We start from the raw sequence: 22,932 nt of genomic DNA, 5'->3' as shown, positions 1-22,932 counted from the left end.
AAGAAAGAGGAGGGGAATGAAAATTAAAAAGACAGGTAAATAAAGCAGACATAACTTTCCTATGTTCATATAAAAAAACACGACCAGTGTAACTCCACATCATGTACGACCACAGGAATGGAAAGTAAAAAGTTTTACTCCATGTATGTATACTATGTCAAAATACATTCTACTGTCAAATATAACTAAAAAGAACAAAAAATAGAGAAAAGGAAGGTGCATATGCTATGATCTGATAAAAAAAAGTTCTAAATGCTCCTTTACTAGAGTAATGTTAAATCTAATTGGCTGTATTAGTTTTAGAACTCCTGTGTTTTTTAATTCTATATTTTTTAGCTCATGATTTTATGGTGAATTCACATTTGATCCTGTGCACCTAAATTAATATATTTTTGATCAGTCTTAATTTATCTATTATAGAGGTTTTTGTATTCTGCTTTTATTCAGAGGCCAATTTTTTTCAAGGGTTGATTCTCAAATATATTAAAATATCTCCTTTTACAAAATTCGACAAAGGACATAGATATGGTGGTGTTGGGTATAAATCTGATAGCCATCAAGGACAAGTGGCCACCTGAACTTTTGATTTCAGGGTCCACTATGACTGTTAGACTTGACATCTAGCATTTCCAACTGTGCAGGACTGCCCTACATTTAAGTCATAAGGTAAAAGTCCGATAGACTCTATCTTGTTTTCTAATAGTTCAATCTAATAGAGGCTTTAATAAACATCTGAAATGTTGTCTCCTACCTGTGGAGATATACCTATATAAAGCTACAAGATCTTTGTTTCCTACCTGTTTTATGTGTGCACACCTGTGTATTGTATTGTTGTGTTTACATATGTATTTGTGTCCATATATCATGTACATGGTATCAAAACTGTCATATAGATAAATGAGCACTCATTAATCATAATTTAAATAAAAATGGATCATGTAACATAAAAAGTTTCAATTTAAATTAAGTAAACAAATAAGAGTAAAGGTGTCTTTAAAGTTACTAACTCATGAGTTTTTCTAGGTGGTAAGACAATAAAGTGTTGGTTTCTATAAAATGGCTAAAATATAATATCCATTGCTTCTAGGATTTTTCTTCAACAGGGAAGGGATGGCTAATACTGCTAACTACACTTGTCTGATTTCTGGTTTTTACAATTAAAAATGAGTAAATTAGATTTAACATAAATGGGATCAATCTTCATAAATGTATTTGTTAAAAACATAAAAATGACTCATTAATTTACAAACTTAAAGTACTAAAATATCAACTACTAATATGAAATCAAGTACTTTTGACTTCTTAAATCCCATAAGGTAATATATTTAAACAATAAATGTGTTTTCATACATTAATAAATAGAAAAAGTTTGAGATTGCTTTGTTTCTGTGTCTTCACTAAAAACAAGATTACTAAGAGTTAAAATTCTATCAGATATAATTTTATATACAAAAAGTACAAAAGTTTTAATTAAAATACCATTAAAAAGCAAAATATTTCATGTTATTAAAGTGGAGGAATTTGTCTAGATTCAAAATTTCATAAGGATTGTTTCAAAGTATAAATTTTAAAAGGAGTCAACAGCTAAAAAAAGAGACATAAAAGAGTTCTAGGTATGAAACTATATTCTTTTCTTTTTTATTTTTTATTGTAATTTGCTATATATGACAGTAGAATGCATTTGAAAATATATTTTAATATGGAAAGAAAAGCAAAAAAGAAATGTTTTTCAATATAAAAGTTTTTTGTGTGATAAAAAGTTACAAAATGTCTAAGTAAGTTACAGAAGGCTTGTGGAAGGTAAATCTCAAAAAGTTTTTGTATGCAATTAAATTGGTTATATGTAATTAACACAATCAGTTAAAGTTACTTCAGACTTTTTTCTAAGGTCAAATCTTAATGTACTGCTATAAACCAAAGTTTAATCCTTGATGTGTTAAAGTAACAACAGGATTTCTTAAAACATTAATTTACTCCTACCTATCAAGATAATTTCTTATCTCCATTAAGTTTTATTATTTAGAGAAACTGGTCTTAAAAGAATTAGGGTTTGTAAAACTCTGGTTAAATAATAATTGTTATTTTAGAATATCACAGTATACCACACTACAAATTCTAAATTTTTCTTTAAAAGCTAAACTTGGTTAATATAAAAACCTCAGTGTAATTGTGGTGCTTTTATTGGCTTAATTATATACAAGATGTATTCATATCTTCCAAATAGACAAGTCTTTAAAATATAGATTTAAAAGAACATTTTACCAAGGTGATGTTCTTCAAACTAAAGTTTAAAGTAAAGGTTTAGGATTATAAAAATTATGTTTCTCAGTTCATAGCTATTATATGGACCAAATATGTTTTTATTTTTGTTAATTTTTAAAATATTTTTATAAAAATATATTTTTATAACTACTGTTGTTATTGCCTTTCACAATTACAATTTCTAATATAACTTCCTAAGTTAAGTTAAGATAATAGGCCATCAGTAATAGAACAAACAGGGTATAGGGCTAACTTCTAGTACTAATACTGACCCCAGTGAAATGGAAGAGGTAAATAACTGTAAAGTTATAGAAATTAAATTTAAAACCCCAGTACTCCTACTTTATGGCTGATGAAACTGGTTTGCTGGATGTTTAAAACCCAAACTTAAAGACCAAAGATGAAAGTGTCAAGAAAAAAAATAACCAATATTTTAGCCAGGTGTGCTGGTGCATATCTGTAATCCTAGGGGCTCTGGAGGCTGAGGCAGGAGGATTGTGAGTTCAAAGCCAGTCTCAGCAACTTAGTGACGCCCTAAGCAACTCGGTGAGACCCTGTCTCTAAATAAAATACAAAATCGGGCTGAGGATGTGGTTCAGTGGGTTGTGTCCCTGAGTTCAATCCCCAATACCAAAAAACAAAACAAAACAAAAATAGCAAATACTGGCTCTTGCCCTCTGAGTCAGCTTGAAGTCAGAAAACAAGGGGACTTCTCTGAGGATTTTGCAACTCTGGACCACCTTATCACCTGATCAGGGGAACAAGAAGACCCTAGAGAACAAAAAAGCCAACCCATGCACATTCTACAAAGAGGAGGATCATTAAAGAGGACAGTATTCCTGAGGCTTCCTAGAGAAGGATCAACAAGATCCTAACTTATCCTAACAGATGGAACTGGAGGAACTAAGAGACTGCTCACAAGTTCACAAAAATGACCTCTTATGGAAACTCAACTGACTCTTAACAATCGATAGGAACAAAGTCATTTTGACCACCTTGGTCTTAAACACCTAGAAAAACTAGTTATAACCAAAGTACAGCTATACCTGGACATTTTTAAAGAAAACACAATAGTTATTTTACTGTAACTTAAAATGTACACTTGTGTCAGTCCCACTGAGAGTAAATAAAGCTGGAGGATATGAAAAAAAAAGATTCTTAGATAGGAATGCCTAATAACTATCAAAAAGACTATTAGAGTCAAAAGCTTTTTTTTTTTTTTAAATCAATTTAAGGCCTACTAATATTCCTAACCTCCTACATTGGCAGACTTAATCTTAGATGTACCACTACATCTAAGTCATACAAAAAAGTAAGATTCCTATGTTATCTCCTACCAATTTTGCAATTTTGCTAGAATGATTATCCAGCCCTAAATGACAGAAATAAAGGGATCTCTACTAAACACGGAGGTTAAAATAATAAAGAGGTATTTTATAAAAATCAGATGACATTTGATATCTTAACTACATCTTATGGGACATTTGTGACATTCAAAACTAAGTGTTGTGTTGACATTTCTGATAACTCTGGCAATCACTCAAGAGCCCTCTGAGATCACGAGGCTATTGACAATATTCTTAAGGGTGTATATTCCCCAATAGAGTCCATGTCATCACCAGCCTTGTCATGGGAACAACTTCTTAGCTCTTGCACTTCTGGTAAAAAATTATTGCTTTCTCTCATCATGATATTCATTGACATGTTTCAGATGCTGCAACATTTAATTTTTATTAATCTCATTCCAGTACTCATGTCTTCTTATTTCTCTCATGGAAGCACCAACCTCTCAGATGACTTTACAACCTCTTTCCTCCAAACGAGAATTTTGCCACAGAGCCCTCAACTGACCCAAAACATTCCTAAAAGAGAAACCCAAACTGCTTGCTCTATATCACCCCTTCTTAACCTCAAGCAGCCAGAGTAGTTATCATCTATTTCCCTTTACAGCAGTAAGGGTTCCCTCACTCAGAGGTAAAAATGAGACCAGGACAAAGAACAGGTAGCTGATTATTTTTTTTTAAAGGAAGAAAGAAAAAATTTTAAAGATTTTACAAAGGAAATGAGTATATAATTTTCTCCATGATCAATGATTTGGCATAAAATACTTCAAGATCCCTCTGAGATCAGGAGATTATTGACAATAAACTTGAAGGTAAGTTAAATACTTTAGGAGCTACCATAATGAGTTTTAGGTGATCAGATACAGAGTCTTAAAATCAGATAACAGTTACAATGCCATGTTGCTTATCAATTAATTTGTGTAACACCTATCCAAACAAGCTCCCAATAGGGTTGAAAAAGTAAAGATGCATCTATTAATAAGTTGGAATTCTAACAATGTTAGTTCATAGCATTTACAACTGTACCACTACATCTAAATCATATTAAAAAGTAAGATTCCTATGTTATCTCCTACCAATTTTGAAAAAAAAAGTTGTCAAATGATCTAAATGGTTTCAATCCTTGGAATATGTTAAAACATATTGCATGTTGTCTCATAGAGTATTTCCTTTGTTTTAATTCTGTATTCTTTTCTTACTGTTAGCTGCAAGTTCATCCAATCCCAGTTCCAACACCTCCAAGTAGACTAGCATGGATTTTAGTTAAAAAAAATTTTTTTAAAGGGGGAGATGTAGATAATGGATGAGTCCCCAGTCATCATCAAAAGGCAATCCTGGGAAATATTTCTTGCCAAAGGAAAGGATGATATCAGTTGACTCTTGCCTCTGATGCTAACAGCTATCAGGTGCCCCAGGACAATGGGTTTCCTGGGTGCAGTAGAATGTTCCTAACACTGTAATAGTAGGATAGCTACAAAAAAAAATTGTTTCTAGCTCTGTAAATTTTTAGTGCACAAAGAAGCCTCTGGCAACTCAAAAGCCTTAAACAATTTACAATGCCCCTATAGTTTAACTTCACAATTATGAGACTCTATAATAAACTTGTGGAGCTAGTTCTGGGTCACTGTTCCTCCATCAGAGTGCAGTGTCCCACCTGGCCCCAGCTTTACTTGATAACATCTTGTGTTTTTCTCCATCTTCAGTTGCCCCTACTTGAATATCCTTTGTTGATGCTGAGTGGATCATGGCAAATAAGAAAAAACTCTCTAGCTTCAGAATTTCAAAATTATAGTGCATTATAAGGACAAAAGAACTCAAACTAGAAAGTGAAAGGTTTAGTAAGAAAGGTCAGGAGAGTTGGAGAAGAAAAGGTGAAAGTTTCAACTTCAGAGGTTCCTAGGGTAAGAGATTACCTTGTCAATGTGCCTTAGGCTGTGTCTTGGAGAGTTAACCAAATCTCAATATTGACTTGGGATATCCAAAAACAAAGAGGTATTTCCCTATAACTTATGCAGGAAAACTGAGTGATCTCAAATTATTAAATGGATGGGAACACAGCTTAGGCAGATGACTTCAACGCTTCCATAGGGTCTGTATATACAAGGGTGCCATGGAAGGAGCAGAGAGCTTAAAGAAATTGGATACAAAAGGGCCATACAGATACAAAAAAGGGGCACTTTTGTGGATGAGTGCATAGCCAGCTGGCCAAAGACCAGATGAGATGATGGCCATTTCAGTGGAGGTGAGTTTAGAAACACATTAGTGGAAACTAAATGTCTTCACTGTTTTGATATGAAATAAAATATCAGGGGATACAAAAGAAGAGTTCAAGTAGACTAAGCTTGAGTTTCTACCACTTCCAACAAAATGTTAATATTATTAATGAAAAAGTCAATAAAGTTTGGGGGAGAGGGATGTTCTATGGTTTGAATGTGTCCTTCAAAGGTCCAAGAGCTGAAAGTTTGTCCCCAGTGTGGCAATATATAAGAAATGAGGCTAATGCAAGGTGGTTAGGTCACTGTTGGCACCACTTTTGGAAGGGATTAATATAGTTAATACAAGACCCCAGCTAGTTTCTGAAAGAAAGTTGTTAGAAAAAGAGAAAGCCTGGCCTCTGAACCCCTCTTACTTCCTAACTTGTCATGTGATTTCTTTAGCACAAAATTCCACCATTTTTATCACCTCTGCCATGAGCCTATCAGAGGCCAAAGAGATGGGGCCACCAGAACAGGAGCTTTCAATCCTCCAAATACAATATGTGACCTAATAAACTTCTTTTTTTGTAGACTCAAGCATTTTGTTATAGCAACAGAAAATGAACTGTGAAACAATCCATTGGCAACTAACATTTTTTAAAAAATACATAGCGTAGTATAATATAGCATGGCATATACCAAAGGGCAAGACATGTGATAAGGTTAAGTATTTTTGATAAAACTTTTCTCTTATGTATGCATATATACCTATATATTAAGTCATTAAATATGTAATATATTGCATTAAAGTCCCAATTACCCCATATATACTATCAAACTTCTTGCCATGTTGACTTTGCAGTTCCTTTTATTAAAGAGTTAAGAATTTCCACACTTTGAATCTAAGCCTGGCTATAGAAGTCAATTTGTTATATAGCATAACAATAGAATAAGAGAGGAATGACAATGAACCAGTTCTAAGCCTACCCTCAAGATGTCCTACATATTTCTACTTGCCCTCTGGCACTTCTGCCATTACCATTAGAAAGACACATTTAGGATTTATATGCTGATCACAAGATGAAGAGTAGATACACATAGAAGAATAGCTACAGTGCTTTAAACAAGCCTATATAGGAGCAGAGCCCCCATAAGACTCACAGAAACACAAGTTGTTCAATTTATAACAATAAATCAATAATGGACAAAGGGGGGCCAGCCTAGTATGTCAATACCCCACCAAGGCACAGACTTATAAGTTATATTAACAATGAGTATTAATTTTAGCCAGTAAGTTTTGACATGATTGGTTCCACAGTGACAGCACGAAGTAAAAATTAAATAGTACAGAAAATAGTGTATAATGTATACAAAGAAATAACATAGAAAGTAGAAAAAACAATAAAAGGAGAGGGAACTCCACCCCCATTACCACTACTTAAGTATAACCAATGTAAACACTTGGCATATTTGCTTTAAGTGTTTTTTTTAAGTTTGTACAAAAATGTTAAACAATTTAGCTATGAATCTATTTCCCTTTAATATATTAGAATTACAGCTACAGATAAAGTATCTCTCAAACTTAATCCAAATTCTTATCTTTTTTACTAGATGAATGTGTGCTTTTTTATCTTCTAATTTTTCCTCATTCCTTCATCTAGATTATATACTTATGAAATATAAAATATAAAAAAAAATTGAGATGTTTTTAAAACATGGAGATGAAATAAGAGAGAAGCCCATACATACCAGATGTAAGTTACTTGGAATATTCTAGTCCTTGGGTTGGAGAGGTGAGTACCTAGTTATTCATGATTACATTTTTTTTTGTTTGTTTGTACTGAGATTGTACCCAGGGTACTTTAGCACTGAACTACACCCCAGCTTGTTTTGTTTTCAATTTTCAAGCAGGGTCTCTCTCAGTAAATTGCTGAGTCTGGCCTTAAACTTGCTGTAGCCTCTCAAGTTGCAAAGATTATAGGAATATGCCACCATGTCCAACTTCATGATTATATTATTATATTGACCATATATTCTTTAAACTTGCTAGATTAATTAAATTATATTAGATATTTTTGTAGATTCCATTAGATTTTCCACAATCATGTTGCTTGGAAATGAGGACAAATTTTAAAATTCTTTTCCAATCTAGATGCATTAGATTACTTTTCTTCACCTGTTTGCACTGGATAAAATCACCAATAGCAATGTTTGAAGGGAACATCTTTGTCTTGTTGCTGATTTTAGGAGAAGGCATTCTTTATTTGCCATTAATCTGATGCCAGGTGTAAGGTTTCCACAGATGCTCTTCATCAGGTAGAGAAGTTCCCTTCAATTCCCAGGTTGCTGAGTTGTTATTATTTTAATTTTTAAATCAGAATGTATGACAGACTTTGGTAAATGTGATATCTGAGATTATGAAAATATAGTTTTTTTGCTTATTTTGTTTTTGTTTGTTAGACTCCACATATAAGTGGGACATGTACTATTTGTTACTCTATTTTTGACTTATTTCACTTAGCTTATTGTCCTCCAGGTTCATTAATATGGTCACAAATAGTAAAATGTTCTACTTTGTATGGCTTCATAATAGTCTATATTCTTTTCATATATCTGTTTCTGGCCACTTGTGTGTCTTCTTTAGAGAAATGTCAGTTCAGGTCCTTTGCCAATTTTTTAATCTGGTTGTGGGTGTGTGTGTGTGTGTGTGTGTGTCTATTCAGTTGTTTGAGTTCCTAATATATTTTGGATGATAATGCCTTATCAGATATATGATTTGCAAAGTGTTTGTCCCATTCCATAAATTGCATTCTTCATTTCTTAGACTGCTTCCTTTGATATGCAAAAGATTTTTGGTTTGCACTTGTCTGTGTTTCTGTTGTGTGTGCTTTTAGTGTCAAAAACTAGAGATTACCACCAAAGACAATATCAATCAAGTATATTTTCCCATTTTCTCTAAGAGTTTTACAATTTCAGGTCTTACATTTAATTGTTTGATCCATTTTGACTTAATTTTTGCATATGGTTTAAGAGTCCAATTAGTTCTGTTTTGCATGTAGATATTCAGTTTCAAAGAGACCATTATTTGAAGAGACTATTCTTTCTATATTGCATATTTTTGGCACCCTCATCTAAGATCAGTTGATAGTAAATGTATGGGTTTGCTTCTGGGGTCTCCATTCTGTTCCACTGGTGTCTGTTTTTATGTTTTACTAAGTTGCCTGAAATCAAACTACAGCCCTATCCCAGAGGGCTAATGCAAATCCACCATAACTTGCCTGAGTGCTTTTGCTATCTTCCTGTCCACCTGAAGTGCAGATCATCAAGCACTCTAACTCATTTTCTTTTTCTTTTTGATACTGGTCAATTTAACCCAAGAGTAATTTACTGCTGAGCTATATCCCAGCCCTTTTTGCTTTTTATTTGAGACAGGGTCTTTTGCATAGGGCCTCACTAAGTCACTGAGGCTGGTCTTGAACTTGAAATCCTCCTATCTCAGCCCCCTAAGCTGCTGGGTTTAAGATGTGCACCACAGTACCAGCAGACAAAGACCTCCATACCTGTCCATCGATATGGTCTAAGAACTAACCCACATTTCCTAGCATATTTGAAAGCACCATGATGAATATAATGAATAATCTTGCTTTTCATTTGAGACTTCATCATCTACAAATAGGGAGAGGGATTTTTCTCCCACAGATCCAAATATATTTAACAATCACATAAAAATAGTTAGAAAAATTAGTAGCAAAAGGATTTTTCTGTCTTATCTATCAACAAACTCAAAGGTATTATTTCTAATTTTGGTTTTCTCAAAGCATAAAATGATATTATTATACATTATTTGGTCATATTTTACTGAGTACATTATTATAGGTGAGGTTGCTGTACAGGTCAAAGTCAAGAAAAAATGAGCATTTAAAAAAATCTCTTTGTACTTCTAGAGATTTAATGGGTATCTCTGTTACCTTGCCTACAAGCTTTGGGGAGAATAAATAATTTGTCTATACCATACTTTGTGATGCAAAGACCAAACTAAGAATAAGGGCAATAAGTTCATGTTCGTTCAGAAACACTGAAGATATGCAGAGAAAGAAACTCTGAACAGTCCTGAGATGAATTTATGTAAGTCAAAGAAATAATTTTTGATGTAAAATAGTTTATTTAAAACAAATGTATAAAAGAAAATATCTAAATAAGTCAAATGCTTGTCTTAAAAAATGAACAAAAGCAAATTTGAGAAAACTTCAAGACTTTCCCTAAAATTCGTCAAGGAATTCAATGATTGACTTCTTATCCTACCATAATAATCTCTTCCCATACAGCCCAATAGACATGCAATGAGACATTATGCTCCCATTTGGATAACAAAAATCACTGACAGTGCTCCTTTTCAGGAACTTAGAAAGTACTCTATGGAGGATGATTGAAAAAAACTAAAATGCACTGTAATAAAATATATCAGAAGTCCACATAAAATGTATCATGAAGTAGAGTAAGGTCAAACACATTCATGTGTTTTTTATTTACAATTTAAAATTTAGGGGTGATATCTTAGTAACTTGAAAAATGAAAGTACACATGGAGGAATTCTTACTATTCTAATGAAATCATTTCACTCTGCCAGTCAACATATGCCTAGAAGAAAAATTCAGCAACAGTGCACTCTGCACACACCACAGGAATGATGACTTCACCTCCAGAAGGGCTCATATGCCTACCCACACTAGAAAGTAAAGCAGTAGTATTTTCTAGTTCATTCATTGAAGACAGTCATCTTCTCTGGGTTGTTTCTCTTTCTCCTCCCTACCCTACATTTGAACTCTGCAGGTGCAAGCTCTGAGTCAAGGCACTGATGCAATGCCATATTACGTCTTTAAGAAGTGCAATAGTCCCAAACAAGGTGTTAAAGAGAATCTAAGGCTGAATGGGCCCTGAAGAGATTATCAGACCCTATAAAGACTCTCTTCACCTTCTAGAAAAACTTAAACCAAGATAAGCACCTGACTTCTAAAGAAGGACATTTATTCATTCATTCAATGGTAAGTTGCTGCTGCCAAGAGCAAAATTCTTCACTAGGCCTGAGAAATACAAAGATAAATAAGACCTGCTCCTGGCTGGTAGAGATCATGATTCAGTGAGAGTCACTTCAATGCTGTCCCACTGTAATTCTCAGTATTTCCTACTAATTAATGCTTAATTCCCTTCTTCAGATACTGTCTTAATTCTCCTCTTCAGCATTTTTTAGAGTCACTTATTGAATTGACTGATAATATTCAAGGGATATATCCATAAATGGCACAAAGAACTTGAAGTAGATTTTCAATCATCTACTGATACACTGGAAAAAATATAACTTTAGGCACCCTTCTCTATTCCATCTGAATTGGATATTCCAGAACCTATCCTGTTTTCAATTCAGAGATAATCCTTTACTAGTAGGGTGGAGAGAAAGCTTCTAATCCATACTTGCATGTAGACCCCAGTATGAGCTGCCTGAGAAAAGCCTCCAGATTGTTGAATGGACAGAATAGGTGTAGAAGAATAAATTCACAGACAATAGACTAACTGACTAGAAAAAATTACAGAGCACATCCATAGACTGCAGCACCTCAATTTTCAGGTCTTAGTTTTTAAAAAATAAGAGTAAATAAGTCAATAGATGTTCCAAGAAGTCCAGGATCAAAAACCACAAAAGACTGAGAAAACAATTTCTTCTTGCCTTAGAAAATATTCAAGTAATGAAAAAACAAACATGAGAAGTCCATGATTAGTAAAACCAAACTCTGTGTTGTATACAGATACCATGAAGAGACAATGGGCTGTGAGAATGAAGACTGCTACAAACAGGTCCAATGAATAATCTGGTCAAGGGGCTGGGGATGTGGCTCAAGCAGTAGCGTGCTCAGGTTCGATCCTCAGCACCACATACAAACAAAGATGTTGTGTCTGCCGATAACTAAAAAATAGATATTGAAAAATTCTCTCTCTCTCTCTTTCTCTCTCTCTCTCTCTCTCTCTCCCTCCCTCCCTCCCTCCCTCTCCCTCTCTCTTAAAAAAAAAAAAAGAATAATCTGGTCAAGCCACATAGGGGAAATTCAACTGAAATAAGATAAAGGCAGTGAATGGCTTTGTCATGACAAATCTGACATGCATACCCTGAAAATGCAGGCAGGAAATTCAGGCTGTTAGAAACATTTATTAATAAAACTTAAGGTTACACATGAAAAAGCCTCAACATTCATGAAGTTAATTCATCCTGTTTTTAGGATATGAATTTGTCTCTATGATATGATATATTTTGGGTTATCAAAGATGATTTTCTATTGATACTCTTATAATTCTTTTAAAAACGATAAAGACCGGGGTTGTAGGGAAAAGCAGGTATAAAATGCCAAAGCTTTAGATAAAGAGCATTTTTTTTCTTACACAAAGGAAATACTAAAGCAAAAATAGGCTATCATTCATTGGCACTGGTTATACAGAGGCGAAAGGTAGTGCTAGAGAGCTTACATATCAACCAACACACTTCAAACACGTCAACTCCCACACATAAACAAACAAACTCATTCTATGAGGCTCCTACAGGAGGGTAGGTGGTATGTGTGCTTAGGGAGTGACCCCAAGTGAGTAGACGCTGCCCAGTCTCCCTCTTGTGGTGGGATGGAGTGGCCTAGGACAGGTGTCTGAGAGCCTCCATAGGTAGTATGCCTGCCTAAAGGACTCCATGCCCATGGCAACTGGAAGCAGGCAAGACCTCTCTAAAGACTATGTTCTTAGATCTTTGTCTAAGACCCCAAAGAACTGTTCTCTAGGAACAATGGGAAAATAACTGGAAAAAGGTAAGACCATAGAAAAATTTGGTTGGCAGAGGGTGAAAGTGTGCTTTCCCAAGGTTTTAAAATCCTTTCATCTATGCATTTTAAAAAGCATTAACTGGCTTAGGGCCAGTCGCTGGTATAGGCTTTAATGGGAGCTTTGTTTTGCCCTATGCCTCCCTAACAGAAGTTAATCATATGGACAGAGGGGAAGTGTATTGCTTGCTGCCTCTTGGGGAGAGTCTGCATGCTGAAAGCCTCAGAGGCAGCAGGAGACACCTTGCCTTCAAGAGACTTGGACTCTCGTTGGAGCCTGTGCCATGTTTTGGCTAGAATACTGCATGAAATCTTGCACTGGTTTTGGTGGGTGATCTTAGAGAAGTCAATTAGGTTATGAGTCACAGAGAGAATTTGAAACCCATAGGGCTGGTGGAACAGTGCCTAGCATATAAACCTTATACACGGGCATTCTGTTGTTACTCATATGAGAAAGAGTACAGCCTGTATTCCAAGTAGCCATAAAAGCTGAAATTGATGTGCATGCTTTACTGTAAGTTGAAGAGTGAAGAGATAATGTAGCAGAAGACACTACTATATAACCTCAAATTAATCTCAAATTGTGCACAATTTGAGATTAATTTGAGGTTATATAGTAGTGTTCAGCACTAATCTAGCAAAGGGAAAGATGAAGATGGTTTCGGGTGTATCATATAATCATTGGGATTTTGGGCACTTCAGTAAAATGTCTTTATTGATGACAAAATAAAGCCTGTAGCTCTCCTTCAATGAAAGAATATCATAGATATGATTTCATCTATGCATTTTAAAAAGCATTGACTGGTTTATGGGCCAGTTACTGGTATAGAAAAAAGGACCAAAATAGCCCTGGGTCCTAGAAAAAAGGACTAAAATAGCCCTGTGTCCTTTCATCTGACATCTTCAAAGCCAATAGTAATTGCCATTGTTATTGAGCATTATGATCCTGCTAAGTCAAACTTATTCTAAATTGTTTTATCCATGCCTCCAGGTCCACTGGATGCTAATAACTTCTAAATCCATTTGGGCTCTCTCTCATGCCCAAATCCATATATCTCAACCCTCTACTGGACTTTCCATCTGAATATACCACAAGGGTCTCAAATTGAACAATTCCAAGTTTACTCATCATCTCCTTCCACCCACTCATCTTGACTTCTAGAAAACCTTGCTTCTTTTCTATGTGGTTCCTTGTTAATGGTAACACTCTGAAGCCAGTATATCTTTGTAGACTGCTTCTTGTTTCTCCTCACTTCCACATACTCTTGTTTTAGATCAGAGCCACGTTGACATTACTTCCAGTTTCATACCTGCCCAGAGGCCTCTTTAAAACTTAACTTAATCATGTTATTTTAGTGCTTACAACTATGTACAGGTTGCCTATGACCTACAGATAAAATCCAAATCTGTTAATTATAATGCTGTTTGGAGCCCTCTTAAATGTTCAGCTTCATCTTTCATCACTCATACACAGGCACAGTTAATATTTTTTGATATATTCATAGGCCTAAGCTATCAGACATCTCGTTCTCTTTTATTCTATTTATTGAATTTCTGTTCATTCTATGAGATGGACTTAGCTTAATCATAATATTTACAGTCAATGGAATCTAACCATCACCCTTTCTCTGGTTATACTCTCTTTGTTTTTCTCTCAATGGACACACACAGGTCTGCACATACACACACACAATATTTTATTGGCAAATTATTATTTATAAACAGTATAAATGCTATACAAATAAATATGGAAAAATAAAATGTGGTATATAGAACACATTTGGACAATGGAGTATTACTCTGCCATAAAGAAGAATGGCTTTATGATATTTGCCAGCAAGTGGATGGGTCTGGAGACTATCATCCTAAGTGAAATGACCAGTTCCAGAATGAAAGGTCAAATGTTTTATCAGATATGTAAAAGATAACTCATGATAAAGGGGGGTATATAGAAGTTCAGTAGATTAGACAATGAAGAATAAATGGGAGGGGGATAGGAAAAGGAAAGACAGTGGAATGAATCTGACATACTTTTCCTATATACATGTACAAAAACATCACAATGGATCCCCACCATCATGTACATCCACAAGAATGGGGTCCTAACTAGAATAAGATATATTCCAAACTTGAATAATTATATCAAAATGGATTCTACTGTCATGTGAGACTAAAAAGAAACAATAAATAAATAAGAGAAAAAAGTATAAAAATTAAAAATAATAAATACTTAATCTAATTTGTTTATACATCTTTCTCCTCTGCTAATTTATGGGATTCTTAAGCTCTGGAACTAAACTTTATATATCTTTGTTTTTTTCTAACACCTGATATAGGGCCTAATATATATTAGTGGCAAAATTAATATATGTTGAATAAGTGAATGAGCCCAAAGAGACATGTACAGACTTACACTATAGCAGTAGTTATAATAGCAATAAATTGGAAATAAATATATTCCCATTAACAGAAAATGGGTAGTCAGTTGAGTATTATACAACTAGTGACATATGTGGTTAGCATGGGGAGACCTCCAAATCATAATATTTATCAAAACAAAGCAAGTTGTAAGAATATACAGCATGTAGAGATTGAAAGTATGCATAAAATATTCAGATCTCACAAATCTAGGTGGTGATTATATAGGTGCTAACATTCTTTGCTTTTACACATATTTTAAACATTTCATAATACAAATTTGTTAGAGGTATAGCCATAAAAACATACAAAGTGACAATGGCAAGGGCTAGAGACATCTTGAAAGGGACCTCACCCACTACCCCATGAGATACACATATTTAGTCAAGAGAAATTATATTTAAGCAACATAGCATTCAGCTATTTGCAATATATTTTTAAGTAAATTTATATTTCTATATAATGAAAAATCCTTGATCTAATTATTCTTCTTCTTCTTCTTATTATTATTATTATAATTAGTAGTAGTAGTAGTAGTACTGATAATTGAACTCATGGGTACTCAAAAACAGAGCCACATTCCTAACCCCATTTTGTATTTTATTTAGAGACAGGATCTCACTGAGTTGCTTAGGGCCTCACTAAGTTGCTGAGGCTGGCTTTGAACTCTCGATCCTCCTGCCTTAGCCTCCAAAGCCACCGGGATTACAGGCATACATAACCACACCTGACCAAGATCTAATTATTCTTTACAGTAGAATTTCTTTTCAATATTGCTACTAGTGCTTATTTTAGTCATGAAAAACCAGAAGTGTAAATATGTTTAGAGAGAAAAAACTAAAAAAAAAAAATCTACCTATTCTCACCATGTACAGAGACCACAGAACGAAAACACTCAGAGATGAGATTTTGACCCCCTTTTCCAAAGTCCTGCAATTAGCACAAATTGAGAAAAAAATAAAAAGTTTTTAGGCAATTAAGAAGAAAATATGTATTTTTGTACAAGATAATAGAATTTCGGGCTGGGGATATAGCTCAGTTGGTAGAGTGCTTGCCTTGCATGCACAAGGCCCTGGGTTCAATCCCCAGCACCACACACACAAAAAAAGATAATAGAATTTCATATATTTTCATTAAAGCATAATTTAATTTTAGGCATAGATACAGTCCTGACAACAGCAAACCGAAGGGAAGAAAAAGTACATTCACTTGGAAGCCATTACATAGTAGGCATTTAATTCTTATTGAAGTCTGTAACACTGGGATTATTGCCTTCATTTTATAATAATTGAAAATGAAGCCCAGAGTGTTGTATATTATTTTTAATGTTCAAATTGAAATTGAAAGGGGATTGGAGGTGTCATCCACAGTAGAGTGTTTGCATATAAAAAAAAAAAACGGAAAGGAAAAAAGCAAAAGAAAATTGAAACCAAATCTTCCTTACTTAAAAGACTGTGCTTCTTCTACTACAACACCCTCATGTTCAAGGATCCTTCTCTTTATACACAGACTGCCACCTTCTCTTGTGTCCTTAGAGCTTAATGTACTGATCTGTAATAGACCTAAAGAATGGATTACAAGTGACACACACTTATCTCCTTCACACTTATCTCCTTTGTTAAAGTTGCTTAATAATACATACATGAGACATAAAGTATGACATAGTATTATATACACATATGTAGCCTTTGTTATACACAGGTTTCAGTGTTAATCTTGATTTTGAGAATATAAGGAACAATTACTAAGCAAATAAAAAACTTAAGATTAATAGGATAAAATCATCCCTTGTGCAAATCCCTTAGGAATTTACAATTATGTTCATAGTTGTTTACTGAATTACTCATTATAGTAAAAATCAGGAAACCATCTAAATATCCAATAATCAAGAACTGAGTGAATAAATAATATTATATCCATAGCATGGGATACTCTTGACTCATTATAAATCATATTTAAGAAGAAAACGTTTTATGAAGAAACATGTACACACTGAAGAGCTACAAATGCAAGTAGTATGTTCAGGGTAAAAGACATGTTTAGATATTTGAGTTTATATGAAAATATAAAATAGTGGAAAGCCAAACATCACATTGTTAACCTCAGCTCACCTTTGTTCAGATTTGGAGTTTTTCTCCCTCTCTCTATTGCCCATGTTTTATAAGTTTTGGCAGGAAGGATATATTACTGACATTAAGGGGGGAAAATTAAGAGTCAAGCTGCCCTCTCATACATTAACAAAACTTGTGGATCAGAAATGTTTTGCCTAGTTCATAATAAGCTCTCATCATGAAGTGCGGGAGCTGGAATGGGCTGAGGTAGAAGCAAGAGATAGAGACTGGGAGGCTAGGAGCAAAGGTCGGAGTCAGAAAGAAAAAAACACTTTCCTAAGTGTGTCCACCTCCTCAATTGCCCCACAAAGTCAGGTTGCTCCAAAAGAGGGAGAGGCAATAAGGAGTTCATCCAAGGAACAACCAAATACACAGCTATAAACAAAGACTAATGTCATTCTGTAAAATAAGAAATCTTAGGTAAAAATAAAGTTTTCATAAAGGTGGTCTCTTATGTTTAATTTATTTATATGTATGATATCCTCTCAACTCTGATTCAATGTTTATATCAAAAGTATCAAAAAAGTATATCCATCCCTTTAGTTGAGTTTTAGCTTAAAAGTCAGTTAATTTAATATTTCTAAATTATTATTTAAATGTTCATATCCAATAACATAAGAAGGACTGGCATATAACTTATTAGCACATACAATTTAATGACAATTTACAATGTGCAAGGTACTGAGCTTCATGCTTTACGTGAACTGGCTAGTTTAACAACACTGTGTGAAAGTTTATTATTCTTCACACCATATCAATGAAGTTTGAGGTTCAGAGAGATGAGATAACTTGACCAAGGTTACTAAATTCATCAGTGGTAGAGTTACAACTTAAATCCTGGAATTCTTACCTTAGTGTGGCCTGTGCATTGCTGCTACTCTATACCATTAAAAATAATTGACAGAGTTGAGATAAGTGACAACTTTAGGAAAGAAGGAACTGGAGAAGCAGAGTTTGCTAAAGGGGACAAGCTGGAGAATGAGCAACAGGATATGGGAAGAACAATAGTATTAGTAAAGCCATGAAATGTGCTGGCATCCACTCAGAAAGTACCCGGGGCTGTAAATGAGCAAGTTCCGCTCCTGGGTTGCATGAGCTCCAGAGGGCGAAGCAGACTATTTCCATGCCCCACCCCTCAGCATCCCTCAGTGTCCTGGAATTCTGAACATTACTAATCCTTCTCCAAGGAGGAGTAAATCCACAAGAGGAAAATTCTTTCAAAAATCTAGGATGATGTTTAATGGGTGTGTATTCAATACTTGATGATACAGTGGGAAAATAGGTGAAAGGAAGCTAGCTGGTCACTTTGCATTTTTTTACTAGTAAGTATGAATATTCCAAATTACTCCACTGAATTGCCCATTTACCTTGTTTTATATTACAGTGTCTGTCATTAAAAGTGTTGCAATGGAGACGCTGGAGTTACAACTGTGGAAGTTCATTCATCATGCTGGAGGGGATAGCTTAGTGGACAAAATGCCAGCTTTCATGACCATGCCACTCCACGTCTAGAAGTTAACATGCAAGTGGCACTGACTCAGCAGATCATCTCCTGAATGAAGTTAGTTCCAGAGAATTGACTCAAATGCATGGAGGTCCTTTGGACAATATCTGAAAAAATTTGCTTCTCCTGCCTGGATAATGTACATACATTGTAAGAACTTTTACAAACTTGGGATATTCCCAAGTTCCCTTGAAGCATGAGATATAAGATAGCCCAGGATCTTCTAGCGCAATCTTAGAATTGATGCCCTGCTCTAGCTAGCCTTCCCTTCTTATGGTTAGCTTCATACTAAGCTCATATGGCCCTCCCCCAGCTACTAGTTTTCATTCAGCCATGTGGTTAACTGTCTGTAATAGTCTTTACTCTTTCTTCACCCTTATTCTTAGCATAAAGTCAGTCATGCACTTGATGCTCTGACTACTCTTTTATGAACAAATATTGTACTTTTATGATTTTATTAACTATTTTATAATGACAAACTAGGAATGTTTAGTAGTTCCTGAAAATAATGCTATACTGTATAGATCAACAAATAACTAGAATAATGGTTCCATTTTTTTTAAAAAAAACTGTGATCTTAAAAACATATCAACTAAGTTTATATCAACTGAAGAAGTCTTTATTCCAGTTACAATCTCAAAACAAATGTAGCATGCATTAATTGGGCAGCCACTATGTGTCAGATATCATTCTAAGTATTACCTACTAACCTAAAAAATATTCTGCTATATTCTAGTGAAGATGGCAGACAACTATAAACTGATACTAAGTGCTATCTCTATGGTTCATTAAAGTACTGTAGAAACTAATTTTATGCATACCTTGGTAGCTTCTACTTTAGTCTAAATATCTATTTTAGAACTGAGCTTCTACCTTAGACTAAATATTTATTTGTGGGTGGATGTTTAAGAAGTAAGTGATACATAGTTAAAAATATAAGATTCGAGCCTGCACTGTGGTGCACACCTCCAATCCCAGTGACTCAGAAGGCTGAGGCAGGAGGATCACAAGATCAAGGACAACCTCAGCAATTTAGTGAGATCCTTAGCAATTTAGCAAGACCCTTTCTCAAAATTAAAAAAAAAAGTGGTAGACATTCGTGGGTTCAATCCTCAGTATTATATATATATATATGAGAGACTGGACGAGTGAGATTAATATTAATATAAGCTAATATTATTCATGCCTCAGGATCTTCTTGCTATGATTTCTTCTTTTACTTTGTTCTTCTCCAAGCCTAATTCAAGATTTCATCACCACATTCTTCACCATCATCTCTCAAACATTATCAATCTTTTTGACACATCATGCACTCCTCCTCCTTCTACTCTTCCTGACTTCTCCTAGATGGGACTGCTTCCATATATGCTGACATTCCAGTTATGACAGTGGTCCAGCCCTCCCTGTTCCAGCTACCTCTGCCATTAGATCACTATCTCCCTCTTTAATACCTGCTGCTAATTGTATTTGTTCATTTCCCACACATAAGCATGACGTGGTCATTTTGGTGATACTTTATTCCTATTGTCTGGTTATGTGGAGTCTGTTTTTCACACAAATTCATGTTTTCTCTGTAATTTCACTTTAATTTACTAATTCCTATATGTTTTATTCTTAAATTCTCAAGATGATTATTAATGAAGTGGAAATCTAGTGATCTTTAGTTATTTCTAATAATTTTCTGTCCTAAAATTTCTCATTAACCAAACCTTTTTTCTTCAGGATTATTGCAAGGCTGCTTACAGAGCTGTACTCCAACATTCAGCACATCTTTGCATCTGGTGAGAGGCATTAAAGGTGGAAAACAAGGCTAAGAACAGGCCTTGATTCCACTGTCTTTCCTCAAAATATCTTCTGGCCAGGATCAGGCAGGCTGTGGTGTGGCCAACCCAGCTACATTCAAAACAGCTCCTCACTGTACTAGAGCCCTCTGGTGGTAAGAGAAGACCTACAGTAGGCTGGTCAAAGCAGAGAACCTCAACCTGGTTATACCCAGGGGCCCCTAATCCTTCTGGCTCTTTTTGTTCATTTGGCAAGCTCAATTCTTCCCTCCCTTTGGGTTCCAGAAAAAGACATACTTAAGAATACGAAAATAAATTAAATTCAGTTGAAACTAATTTAAACATTTATTCTCTTCATCAAACTTAATTCATTCCAGAACTTTTACTCCCCCTTCATAGTTTGTAAATAATCATCAATTCAAATTTAAAGTCTAGAAATTAACAGTATCTGATCAGCAGCAAAGTAATTAAAGCTCTCCTTCAAGCCTTCGCTAAAGCAAAAATTATAACTATCATCTTCAATGCAGAAATATTACATGGCAAGGGTAAAGACAGAAGAAGAGTATAATCATTTGGTATGTTCAAATAAAAAACATATTAGGGAAATTTCTAGATCCATTAAATAAAATTGCAATAACTTTTCTGTTTCTATGCTTGCCTCTCAGGAATCAATTCTCCTTTACATAGCCTAGGTGACCTTTAAAAACACAAGTTGTTCATCTCCTACTCTCTGTCACTCTTGGCTTCTATCAAAGTCTTCACTTTGGCCCTCAAGGTCCCACATGAACAAACCTTGGCTACTTTCCTAAGAGCATTTCCTATGAGTCTCTCTCATAACTTACTAGCTTAATAAAAATCAGAATAATGTGAGCAACTTTCAAATATCTGTGTTCTGGAACATGCTAAGCATGCTACTCTTTAAAGACTCTTGTATGTGTTCTTCCCCAGATGTTTCTTTGATTTATTTCTTCATCTCATATAAATCTGCATCAGTCAGTGTCCCTGCAGGACATGGATTACTCCTTAGACCATTATATGGAGAGAAATTACTAAAGGAATTTTACAGGGGGTATGTTCAGGATTAAGAGAAAAATGAGCTGTCAAGGCACTTGTACATTAGAAACAGGAGGAAGCCTTTACCATCCCTAAGCCTGAAAGGGCAGGTGGAAGGAACTGATTTATTGCAGCCCACTGAGAGCCACAACCCCTTCCAGAGGTTCCCCAGCAGGACATGGGGGGAGTGTTAGAAAGCAGGTAGAAATACAAGAGAGAAACATTTCCTGGCCTGATCTTTTTCTCCTCCCTTGAATCTCTGAAAGGTTCCAAGCCTTGCCAGGAGCCAGTGGCTGAGAAACACATTAGTCCTCATTAGTCAGCCTCCTGGGGCCAAAGTAGGGAAAGGGAAAAATTGGATCAGATAGGCAAATGGAGAAAGGCCAGGACAAGGGCTCTATTCAAAAGATCACCTCCTAAGAAAGATCTTCACTAATTAATCAACCTAAAATGGTACCCCATTAAAGCAATCCTTCAAGCCTTGGCTGAAGCAAAAATTATAACTATCATCTTCAATACAGAAATACTACATGGCAAGGGTAAAGATAGAATGAGAGTATAATCATTCGGTATATTCAAATATAAAACATATTAGGGAAATTTCTAGATCCATTAAGTAAAATTGCAATAACTTTTCTGTTTCTATGCTTGCCTCTCAGGAATCAATTCTCCTTTACTCAGCCTTGTCTAAAGCAAAAATCCACTCAATTTGTTATTGTACTTCTCACTACCTGATATTATATTGTATTGTTTGTTTATTTGCTCTCACACTAACATAAAAGCTCTGCAAGGGCTGGGATTTTGTCATTTGTATACATTTCTGCATCTCTACAATTTATAAAAACTACTTCATAGCAAGTGTTCATTGTTTATTGAATGAATGAATGAATTTAACGCTCCCTTTGCTATTCAAAAGTATTTATGTTTAATAAAATTAGAAAAATACAATATCTCTAAAGAGTTATAGTTGACTTAGTCACACATAAGACCTATATACTATAGTCCTTTCTAAATTTCAAAGTATCTTTCTTGCTAATTTACCCTGTAGAATAACAAAAATTTAAACATTTTTGTGATAAAGAAATATACATAAACACATTATATTTCATAAATTTTATACACAAATATAAAATAACAGAATCTTAGAATTTGAAAAAACATTAAAATTCTTAGCACAACCCCACACACAATACATGGACATTCTTGACAATGGTCCCTTCATAGGTAAAGAGTAAAGAGTGAATGTAATACCTCTCCCAGAGAACATATGTTCATAATAATTACAGCTATTCATGTGTGATTTTAGCTATGGTATTTAATCTATTAAAATTTAATGTTTAAAAAGGGATAGAATACTCTTTACATTCAAAATGGGACAAAAGTTTATTTAAAAAACACTAGCGAATAATTC

At 34.6% G+C, this 22,932-nt stretch overlaps 1 protein-coding gene across 1 annotated transcript in view; it reads right to left on the bottom strand.

The window, feature by feature from the left end:
• The window catches only part of MTHFD2L (methylenetetrahydrofolate dehydrogenase (NADP+ dependent) 2 like), a 120,887-nt gene that overhangs the window by 35,518 nt on the left and 62,437 nt on the right, over positions 1 to 22,932 (bottom strand). The gene's annotated exons all lie outside the window — the stretch shown is intronic.

The sequence above is a fragment of the Spermophilus citellus genome (assembly GCF_964194105.1).
Source record: "Spermophilus citellus genome assembly, chromosome: 8".
Classification (NCBI taxonomy): Eukaryota; Metazoa; Chordata; class Mammalia; order Rodentia; family Sciuridae; genus Spermophilus; species Spermophilus citellus.
This window is presented reverse-complemented; position numbering and strand designations above follow the sequence as displayed.